The 11,824-nt window shown below is 43.5% G+C and overlaps 1 long non-coding RNA gene across 1 annotated transcript in view; it reads left to right on the top strand.

Moving 5' to 3' along the window:
- Positions 1–8,210, top strand: part of LOC119472521 — a 13,520-nt gene extending 5,310 nt beyond the window's left edge. The window contains exon 2 of the long non-coding RNA XR_005201668.1: positions 7,545–8,210. This is a non-coding gene — a long non-coding RNA (uncharacterized LOC119472521). The remainder of the gene's footprint in view (positions 1–7,544) is intronic.
- Positions 8,211–11,824: the final 3,614 nt, after the last annotated feature.

Raw genomic sequence — 11,824 nt, 5'->3', positions numbered from 1 at the left:
TTTTTTGAGACGGAGTTTCGCTCTTGTTACCCAGGCTGGATAACAAGATGGTGCGATCTCCGCTCACCGCAACCTCCGCCTCCCAAGTTCAAGCCATTCTCCTGCCTCAGCCCCTGAGTAGTTGGGATTACAGGCATCCACCACCATGCCTGGCTAATTTTTGTATATTTTCGGTAGAGATGGGGGTTCGCCATATTGGCCAGGCTGGTCTCTCACACTCGTGACCTCAGGTGATCCACCTAGCTCGGCCTCCCTAAGTACTGGGATGTGGGCCACCATGCTTGGCCAGCTCTCTTTCTGTCTCCTTTTTCACAGAAGAAAACAGTGTCTAATGAAAGCATACGAAAAGGTATCCCCACAGTGTGTGGTGGTTCATGCCTGTAATCCCAGCACTTTGGGAGGCCAGGCAGGCAGATCGTTTGAGCCCAGGCGTTTTACACCAGCCTGGGCAACGTGGTAAAACCCCATCTCTATTTAAAAAAAATAGCAGCTACTACATACTAGAGTCTTCTCTCCTCCTCCTCCTTCCTTCCCTTCTTCCCCTCCTTCTCCTCTTCCCCCTCCTCCTCCTTTTTCCTCTTCCTTTCTTCTCCCCCTCTTCCTCCTCATTCTTCTTCCTGTTCTTTTTGTTTTTCTCCATCTTCTCCTCCTCTTCTCCCTTCCTCCTCTCACCTGTCTTTCCAGCTTCACCTCCTGCCTCTCTCACCTCATGCGTTATGTTCCTCCCTCTTGCTCCTTAAACACTAGCAAGCTCACGGCACCTCCGAGCCTTCACACTGGCCTTTCCCTCTCCCGCAGCACGCTCCCTTCTTCTTTGCACAGTAAGCTTTTGGCATGGGACTTCAACTCACATGTCACCTTCTCAAGGAAACCTGGCCTAATGCCTGGTACCATCCTGGCAGTGCAAGCTCATGAGAACTGTGAGCAAGCATGTCCATTTGTATAGCTCTGTTCTTAACACCCGAGAAAGAAATATTTGTTACTGAACGAACTGAAACCGATGAACAGCTACATTTTAAGTATGTCCCATTCAGAGCAAATAAAAGTAAAATAATTCTGATACACAGCGATGTTTTATCTTCTCCGTCCAACACAATACATGTCAAGGCTCCTCAAGCACTAACAGATAGTCTACCTTCTTCTCTCAATCTCTTCTTCAGGTTGGAGTTTCCCATTTTATTTTAAGCATTTGCTCAGCTCTAATGAGAAAGTTCACTAGAAAAAAAAAAAATAGCACAAGAAAACGAAACATCCTCTGGACTTCGAGAAGACTCCAGCATCGAGGTCTAAATTCCCTATTCCCATCTCTGATTTTCTTTATTTGTGCCCTTAAAGTTTTCCTATGGATACAGTGTCTTCCTTCATCTTGCCTCCTTTCTACTACCTACTTCTCACATTTTTCAGAGTATTTTTTCCATATGCTTTACCAAGGTTTAACTATTTGTTTGGAGTTGTATTGTAAACCTTTGGGTCTAAGTTGTGATTTTGCTGTCAGTTTCATATCCAGATTTGCATTTTGGCACCCATGGGGCCTCCTTTCCACTTGACCTTCATCAGCCTACCTAGGGTACCCAGGGAGAGGTAATGTGTCATGTTGGGGTTTCCCGAAATGTTCAAGCTGAGTCTTCAGTTGATGAAATAGACATGGTTTTTACTTCTTCTTTAAAAAAAAAAAAAAAAAAAAACAAATAAAAAAAAAAAAAAAAAAAAAATAAAAAAAAAAAACAAAAAACACAAACAAAAAAAAAAAAAAAAAAAAAAAAACCCTCTATTAAAATAGCTAAGCACAGCAATGTTAAACCAAATTAAAAATTCCAAAATATATTTAGCGTAAAGAAACTCCTGTCAGATACACAAGAAACTGTTAACGGTGATTTCCTGGACTTGAGGAAGTGGGAACTAGGGGAGAAGGTGGAGGAGGGAATTTTTACAGTATACTTTTTCTTAATACTTTTTGAGTTAAACATGCAATGTATAACTATTTCAAAACTTCAGTAAAGTAAGTATTTTTAAAATTTAAAATATATTTATGTGACATTATTTTAAAATTAGTAGGGCACAGTTGACTTTTTTTTTTCTTTTTAAAAGTCATGTATTGGCTGGGTCTGGTGGCTCATGCCTGTCATCCCAGCACTCTGGGAGGCCAAGCTTGGCAGATCACTTGAGGTCAGGAGTTCGAGACCAGCCTGGCCAACATGGTGAAACCCCATCTCCATTAAAAACACGAAAAAATTAGCTGGGCATGGTGGTGCATGCCTGTGGTCCCAGCTGCTCAGAAGCCTGAGGCAGGAGAATTGCTTGAACTCAGGAGGCAGGGGTTGCCGTGAGCTAAGATCACACCACTGCACCCCAGTCTGGGCAACAGAGCAAGACTCTGTCTCCAAAAAAAAAAAAAAAAGTAATGTACTGTGAGCCAAGTTTAACTCTGATTCCTCGCTGTCTAAGTAGACCACACACATGTACTCCAATGCTCCCGCCCTAGCTCTAGGACTCTCTCAAGGTGCTTATCTTCCACCTTCATTGACTCTGACTCTCTGGGTGAAGAAAGAAAACAACTTCTTATACATGAAGTAGAGGGCAAGCATCTATTTGCCTGCTTCAAGAGGGCTGGCTCTGTGTTGTTTTTCCAGCACTGTCAAAAGGAAGACGTTATGGGGGAAGTGAGAGGTGAGAAGAAGGGAAGTGAATCCCCAATTTTCTCATTGTTCTCGTGTTTCTGCCGCTCCATCCTCAAGACCCAAAAAGAAAAGAGATGCAGTGGGCCCCAGTCCATCACGTGATCAATGCCCTCACCTGCCCACTAGGTTTTCCTGCCCACTAAAGGTTCCACTAGGCCTTTTCCCCAGCACAGGAAAAGTACTTGTTCTTCTAAGCTCCTCTCCATCTTAACCTTTTCTGGTTTGCTGGCTTATTTTTTAGAATAATTTACTTTGCTCTTTCCCAGTTTCCTCTAGTCAATTCTGCGCTTTTTTTTTTTTTTTTTTTTTTTTTTTTTTAGCAACAATTACACACAGGAGCAGATATATCTGCTTTCTGGCACAAACCTTGAGGATACACAAGTGACAGATTTACCAGAACTTTTTAAAATAGATCTTCCAGGTAACAAGTAAATGCACATCTGTCTCTCCAAGGCTCAAGCCAGGCCTGCTTCTCCAGCCAAACTGCTGCAGACTGGCACACAATGTCCTGTCCCCAGAGCCATTCTTTCTCTCTTCTGCTGCCAGTAAAGGGCAAGGAGTTTTACATCTTAAGGATTCTATTGTTAATTGTTCCTGGGAAACAGGAAATAGACAACAAAATCATGAACATGGAAAAGTCAAAGTTCACAAAGTTCTCTAGTAGGAATGGTTGACCCTGAAATACTAGAGGATTTCAAGTTAAGACTTAGGATGTCTGAAGGCTTGATTGGCTTTCCCCATACACACACACAAACACACATGCAGGTTGTTCAGTTTGTGATTTTTTTTTTTTGAGACAAGTCTCACTCTGTCACCCAGGCTGGAATGCAGGGGCACGATCTCGTCTCACTGCAACCTCCGCTTCCCGGGTTCAAGTGATTCTCCTGCCTCAGCCTCCCGAGTAGCTGGGATTATAGGCATGCGCTACCACGCCTGGCTAATTTTTGTGTTTTTAGTAGAGATGGGGTTTCACCATGTTGGTCAGGCTGGTCTTGAACTCCAGACCTCAGGTGATCTGCCCGCCTCGGCCTTCCAAAGTGCTGGGATTACAGGTGTGAGCCACCGCACCCGGCCAGTTCATGATTCTGAACAAGCTCTTAACCTTCGCAGCTCTAGTTTCCTCATTATACAATGGTGAAGACCCCCACCTCATCATGTTGTTGAAAGGATTAAATAAGATATTGTACATAAGTTCTCAGCACCAGACTAAGCCCACAGGACAAAGGAGATAAAAGGAACGCATGGTTGTTCACCTGGAATCTTTCTTCACCTGTTCTTAACAGGACACTTCAGTCAAAATAGCTTGTGATTCTTTGACTCAAAAAGTAGTGAATTTCCAACAGCCAAAACCTGGAAATAACCCACATGTCCATTGACAGAAGAATAGATAAACAAAATGTAATATAAACATACAATGGAATATTATTCAGCCTTAACAAGAAATGGTATCTCAACATATGCTGCAACACAAATGAACCTTGAGGCTTTTATGCTAAGTGAAATAAACCAGTCACAAAATGGCAAATACTGTATGATTCCATTTGTATGAGGTACCTAGAGTAGTCGAATTCATAGAGCCAGAAAGGAGAATGACTGTTGCCAGGGACTTGGGAAGAGGGGCAGAGGGAGTTATTGTTTAATGGGCACAAAGTTTCAGTTTTCCAAGATGAAAGAGTTCTGGGGATGGATGGTGGTAATGGTTACACAACAGTATAAATGTCCTTAATGCCACTTAACTGTGCACTTAAAATGATTACATAATAGTAAAGCCTATTACATGAGTCTTCAGAGGAAGATGACAGGCAGTTTGGTACTGGGGTTAGAGAGCTAAACTTGGGAAAGACCTGACCCTTTCAGTTTGTCAGTTACTTCTTCAATCAGAGGTCAGTGTCTTGTAACAGTGTTGCATAAACACCAAAGCACAGTCCAAAAGGCAGGCTGACTAGCCCTTATCCGAGATGCTTGGGACCAGGAGTAATCTAGATTTACAATTTTTTCAGATTTAGGAATATTTGCATTATTCTCACTGGTTGAGCATACTAAACCTGAAAAATCTGAAACTTAACATGCTCTATGATCATTTCCTTTCAATGTCATGTCAGCACTCAAAAAGTTCTGGATTTTGGAGCATTTTGATTTTCCATTTTCTGATTAGGGACACTCAACCTGCAGCAGGCATCTTTAATGGATTTTTTGCAGAGTGTTTCCTAAATCACATTGCTAAGTCTTGTTATTCTTTTAAAATCTAAGCCTATCACACAAGAGCATGAAGATAATATGTTCAGGCATGCTCCCTGTAAGCACTGATTGTCATAGTGAATGGTTAAATAAATGTCGATGCATCCACACAACTAAATATTATTTGAGCCTTCAAAAGATTAAGACAAGGCCAGCCTCAGTGGCTCACACATGTAATCCCAATACTTTGGGCGGCCTAGGTGGGAGGATCACTTGAGCCCAGGAGTTCCGGACCAACTGGGCAACATAGTGAGACCCCCATCTCTAAGAAAAATAAAAATTAGCCAGTCATGGTGGCACACGCCTGTAGTCCCAGCTACTTGGGAAGCTGAAGAAGGAGACTTACTTGAGCCCAGGAGGTCAAGGCTGCAGTGAACGGTGATCACACCACTGCACTCCAGCTGGGGTGACAGAGCAAGTCCCTCTATCAAAAATAAAATAAAATAATAAGACAAGAAATGCCCCAAAAAGGTATCCATAATCTATTATTAAGTTAAAAAGAAAAAGACACCATGGCTGAGCATGGTGGCTCATGCCTATAATCTCAGCACTTTGGGAGGCTAAGGCAGGCAGATCACGAGGTCAAGAGATCAAGACCATCCTGACCAGTGTGATGAAACCCGTCTCTACTAAAAATACAAAAATTAGCTGGACATGGTGGTGTATGCCTGTTGTTCCAGCTACTCAGGAGGCTGAGGCAGGAGAATCACTTGAAGCCGGGAGGTGGAGGTTGCAATGAGCTGAGATCATGCCACTGCACTCCAGCCTGGTAACAGAGTGAGACTCTATCTCAAAGAAAAAAAAAAGAAAAAAGAAACAGCAAGTTTCAAGATAAGACGTAAGAGAACAGGTATAGTTTAACACCTAATATTTGGAAGATTATAAATTTAACAATTAATTGTGATTAATTCTGGCGAGTAGAGTTATAGAGGCTTTCCCTTTCTTCTTTGTGTCCTTCATTGTGGTTTAACATTTCATATTGAAAATGTATTACTTTTATAATAAAAATGAAATAAAAATAGTGTTTCAAGGTTACAAGCCCCATAGCTTCTTGCTGTTTCTTCACATGATAGAGTTGCCATGGATCCGATGGGAACTGGATGACACGGAAGCAATGTGAGGCTCTGTCTTTGCTCTTTAATCCATCCACTGTGTTACAGGCATAACCAGGCCTTTGGAAATCATGTTGGCACCTCTATCAGGTCCATTCATAAAACTGCCATGAGCCACCTTGCAAAATGATGAAATATGGTCTAAATGAAGTGTCTCTTTGGAGGAATCTAGTCTTGGTTCTCCTACTTACCATCACTAGTGCCCTACTTAAAGATTTTCCAAGATATAGTGTGTAGAGTGTTGTAAGACTCTTACATAAATTAGTGAAAACTCCCACATAAGTTTCTTTGCTGGTGTATGTACCCAAAGCCTTAGAGAAAGGGCAGCTGAGACAGGATAGCACAGAGTGCGTCATGGGGTCCAGAGGCAAGTCCTCATCATCAGACCTGAAGCTCAATTTTTCTATCAAAGAACATGTTTGGTGCAAGAGAGACAAACAAAAAACAAACAAACGTCACAAGAACCTATTAGGATCTCTCTCTCTCTCTCTGTATACAGAGACATGTGTGTGTGTGTGTGTGTGTGTGTGTGTGTGTGTGTGTGTGTATGCATGAAACAAGCATTGGCAAAGACGTGTATATATATATATATATATATATATATGAAACTAACAAGCATTGGCAAAGATATAGAGAAATGTAGAGAAAATTGGAACTCTTTCCTCTAACAATGTGGGGAAATTACTGGTAAGAATATACAATGGTGCAGCCAATGGTTAAAAAACAGTATGGCAGTTCTTAAGAAAATTAAGCATAAAATTGCCATATGATTCTTCAATTTCATGTCTGAGTATATATCCAAAAGGATTGAATGCAGGGAATCCAACAGATATTTGCACACTCATGTTCATAGCAGCATTATTCACAATAGTCAAAAGGTGGAGCACCCAAGTGTCCAATGATGCCTGAATGGATAAACTTAAAATGTGGTACACACATAAAATGGAATATTAGTCATAAAAAAGAATGAAGGCTGGGTGCAGTGGCATATGCCTGTAGACTGCTGCATGAGGTCAGGAGGTTGAGGCCACCCTGGGCAACATAACAAGACCTATCTTTGAAAAAAAATAAATAAATAAATAAATAAAATTCTGATACATGCTGTGACGTGGATGAACAAGGAGAACATTTTAAGTGAAATAAGCCAGACATAAAACAACTAATGCATGGTTTCACTGGTACTAATATGAAATAGCTTGAATAGTCAAATTCACAAACATAGAAAGTAATCTAGAGATTATCAGAGGGGATAAGGGGAGTTACTGTTTAATGGGTCCAGCGTTTCTATTGGGGATGATGAAAAAATTGGGATATCAATAATGGTGACAGATGCACAACCCTGCGGATGTATTTAAAGCCGCTGAATTATATGTTGACAAATGGCTAAAATGATAAATGTTATGTATATTTTACCACAATCATAAACTAAGGATATAAAGAAAAATCCTCACAAGGGACTTGAGGACAAAACAGGATGCTAATTTGTTAATTTACACCGATTTCCTTCCTCCTCCAGGTCCCCAGAGCACCACCCCTTCCTAGACTGTGACCTGCTTACAGATCCACTCTTCTACCCCCACAGTCCATGGGCCCACCCTGGGGGCCACGGCTTATTGATTCTTCCATGTATCCACCCAGGGATCCCTGTTGCTTTCTGAATAAAAGGTGCAAATGCACAAAGTGTGCTTGCAAATCAACATAAAACCAGGCTTCCGATACCGCTTCCCTGCCTATCTGCTTCCACACTTCTCACTGATGGACTTCCCACCTCCCCTGGGCACCCTGTCTCCCTTTCCATCTGTGCTGACCCTTTGGCTTAGTGACTCAGCTTTTGGATTTGCCACTTGGCTGGGCCCTTAGTCCCTGCAAGACTGAGCTTCCTGTATCTGCTCCCTGTCAACTCTGAGTCAGCCAAACAGCTGAGGTCATTCTCAACTTGTCACCACTGATGGTGACAGAGAGCCAACACTACCAGTCGCCCAGGCTGGAAATTTAAGCATCATCATTTCTCCTTTTCGTTCCCAGCCCTCCCAACCCTGCTTGCCGGCCAGGCAGTTCCACTCCAGGAATGTCCCACCCCAGGTGTACATATTTCCTTCTGAAGCCCCATCCCCACACGGCTTGATATCGGGAACCATCATTCCCCCAGTAAACCACTGTCCAGCCTCCTGCCTCACCTCTAGCCTCTAGTCTGTGTCCTCCAGTTCTTTACGCCCTGCTAGAGTAACTGCAAGTCTGGTCGGTGCTGCCCTGCGGAGAAACCTCCACGGGTTCCTATTGCCAGAGAACCAAGTTGAATCTCTTTGCGGGAATTGTGTCCTCTCACTCTGGCCAGCCCACCACTCCAGCTCAGCCCTCCTCCTGCAGGCCACATTGATCCAACACGATGAACCTTTTGCCTTTCCAAAGGGCTTCCACCATCCTCCAACTCTGTCCACATTGCTCCTTCTGCCAAAAGTGATCACGTGGCCTGGTTTGCCCAGAACAATCTCTGTCTATGCCTATTGTCTGGTGTAATTGTTAATTAACCACCCTCCCCACCCCCTGCCCAAGTGTCCTGGTTTGAACAAGTTACATGGTCTGATTACATTTGCCCTAATTCTTCACTTGGCAAATCTCTGCTCATCCTCCAAGATCTGCTTTAATGTCAGAAGCTCTGGGAAGCCTGGCCCAAGTCCTGACCTCTCCTTCAGGGCTCCCCCAGCCTGTTATGTATGACTTCACGACCGTGTTTACTAGTATGAATTGTTAGGCAATTGTTTACATGTCTAGTCATACCTACTAGACCTTTTGAGTCTTGCATACGCTCACTTAATGTTTGCTGCGGAGGAATGAAAAAATGAATCCATTAAATAGTTACTAAGTAAGGGCCAGGTGTGATGGCTCATGCCTGTAATCCCAGCATTTTGGGAGGTTGAGGCAGTCAGATCACTTGAGCTCAGGAGTTGGTGACCAGCTGGGCCAAAAGGCGAAACCCCATCACTACTAAAAGTACAAAAATTAGCTGGGTGTGGTGGGTCAATGCCTGTGGCCCCAGCTACTAGGGAAGCTGAGTGAGGAGAATCACTTGAGCCCAGAAGCGGAGGTTCCAGTGAGCCAAGATGGTGCCACTGCACTCCAACCTGGGTGACAGAGTTAAAACCGTCTAAAAAAAAAAAAGTTACTAAGTAAGAACTATGGCTGGGCATGGTGGCTCATGCCTGTAATCCCAGCACTTTGGGAGGCCGAGGTGGGCAAATCACCTAAGATCAGGAGTTCAAGACCAGCCTGATCAACATGGTGAAAATCCATCTCTACTAAAAATACAAAAATCAGCTGGATGCGGTGGCGCACGCCTGTAGTCCCAGCTACTTGGGGGGCTGAGACAGGAGAATCGCTTGAACCCAGGAGACGGAGATTGCAGAGAGCTAAGATTATGCCACTGCACTCCAGCCTGGGCGACACAATGAGACTCCATCGCCCCCACGCCCCCCAAAAAGAAAGAACTATGTGCCACACACTGCTCTAGATTCTTGGCAAAATGATAAACATCCACTCCCTCTTGGAGTTTTCCTTTAAGTAGGGGGAAAAGACAGAATTTAATTTCTGAACCATTCACTGTTGAGGGTATAGGTTCAGAATTTCCTCTGATTAAGCAGCCTTGCTCCTGGAGCTGGGTCAAGGGCTCAGCTCCCCTTAAGCCACAAGGCTATGTGAGGGAAGAGGGACCCATGCTGACCAAACAAGCATTCTGGGAATAGGGAAGAAGCATGGGGCCAGGCGAGGTGGCTCACGCCTGTAATCTCGCAGCTTTGGGAGGCAAAGCTGGAGGGCTGCTGGAGTCGAGGAGCTTGAGACTGGCCTGGGTAATATAGGAAGACCTCATCTCTAGAAGGAATTTCAAAAATTAGCAAGGTGTGTTGGCATGCCTGTAGTCCCAGCTACTCCAGAGGCTGAGGCAGGAGGATCACTTGTTTCTAGTTGCACATACTCAACGCTAGTGACCCTTATCATGAAAACTCCTCCACCATCGCTGCTACCTAATTTTTGCTTTCAGCAATAAAGATTTTTATCTATCATGATATCAAATCTGCAGAAAAGTATACCCAGACAGATTGCTATCCTTTAAATATTAAAAATAGAAACAAAAATCAGGCCAGGCATGGTGGCCCACACCTGTAATACCAGCACTTGGGAGGCCAAGGTGGGTGAATCACCTGAGGTCAGGAGTTTGAGACCAGCCTGGCCAACATGGCAAAACCCCATCTCTACTAAAAATACAGCAACAAAAAAAATTTAGCCAGGCATGGTGGCTCATGCCTGTAATCCCAGCTACTCAGGGGGATGAGGCAGGAGAATCACTTGAACCCAGGAGGCAGAGGTTGCAGTGAGCCAAGATCACACCACTGCACTCCAGCCTGGGCAACAGAATGATGCTCCATCTAAATAAATAAATAAATAAAAACAGAAATCTAGAGAAAGGTGAATGGCAATAGGGTCTGTTCTTTGGAGGTGGTTCTGACAAAAACAAGACATCAGGAACACTAATCTCATTGCTAGATTGCTTTAGGATTAAGCCCTGCCCTGGAAAGCCCTAAATACCTTTCCTCCTGGGTATATTATTAAGTCCTCTGAGAAAGTCTCAATCCTATAACCAAAAGCACATCAAAGAAAGTTTCTTCTCACCGTTTTTACCTTGAAAGATGATAGAATAGCAAGTTTATGGATGAGAATATCAAGTGGGCATTTTAATGGAAACTGGACCAGAAAAAGACAGAATAATTCTTTTGTGCTCTTTCCTTTTAATGCTGGATTCAAAGCAACCCATCTAGTTTTCTTCGATACTGGGTACTGTGTTAGTGCTCCAGGGAGGCAGAACTCGCTCCATGGACATGATTCATTACCCGTGTTAACTTGAAAGGTGTTGCTCTTCATCTGCCTTCTCTTGTTCCACGGCACCACTGTAATTTAAATAATCTGCCTGCTTCCAATACTGTAGCAGAGTTGTTCCTTCTGCTTTCTTTCCTTTTCTTTTTCTTTTTTTTTAACCTTTGTTATGGAAATTGTCGAACATAAAAAATTTGGAAATGTAAAATTAATCTATACATCAATCCAGCTTTTCTACATAAAATGTATATATAGTAAAATGCATGCAAATAAAGAAAAATAAGCTGGGTCCAGTGGCTCTCACCTGTAATCCCAGCACTTTGGGAGAATGGCAATAGGGTCTGTTCTTTGGACATGTTCTTTGGGAATCGGAAGTGGGCGAATCACTTGAGGTCAGGAGTTCAAGACCAGCCTGGCCAACATGGTGAAACCTCATCTCTACTACAAATACAAAAATTAGCTGACTTGGTGGTACACACCTGTAGTCCCCACTACTTGGGAGGCTGAGGCAGGAGAATCGCTTGAACCTGGGAGGTGGAGGTTGTAGTGAGGCGAGATTGCACCACTGCACTCCAGCCTGGGCGACAGAGCAAGACTGTGTCTCAAAAAAATAAAGTAAATAAAAAAGGTTGGACAAAGTGGCTGACGCCTGTAATCCTAACACTTTGGGAGGCCAAAGTGGGCAGATCACTTGAGGCCAGAAGTTTGAGACCAGCCTGGCCAACATAGCAAAACCCCATCTCTACTAAAAGTACAAAAATTAGCCAGGTGTGATGGCAGCAGCCTGTAATCCCAGCTACTCAGGAGGCTGAGGCAGGAGAATTGCCTGAATCCAGGAGGCGGAGGTTGCAGTGAGCCAAGATTGCGCCATTGCACTCCAGCATGGGTAGCAAGAGTGAGACTCCGACTCAAAAAAGAAAAAAAAAAAAA

Source organism: Cebus imitator, unplaced genomic scaffold, assembly GCF_001604975.1.
Source record: "Cebus imitator isolate Cc_AM_T3 unplaced genomic scaffold, Cebus_imitator-1.0 Scaffold103, whole genome shotgun sequence".
Taxonomy (NCBI): domain Eukaryota; kingdom Metazoa; phylum Chordata; class Mammalia; order Primates; family Cebidae; genus Cebus; species Cebus imitator.
The sequence above is the reverse complement of the archived record's forward strand: the minus strand, read 5'-3'. Positions and strand labels throughout refer to the sequence as shown.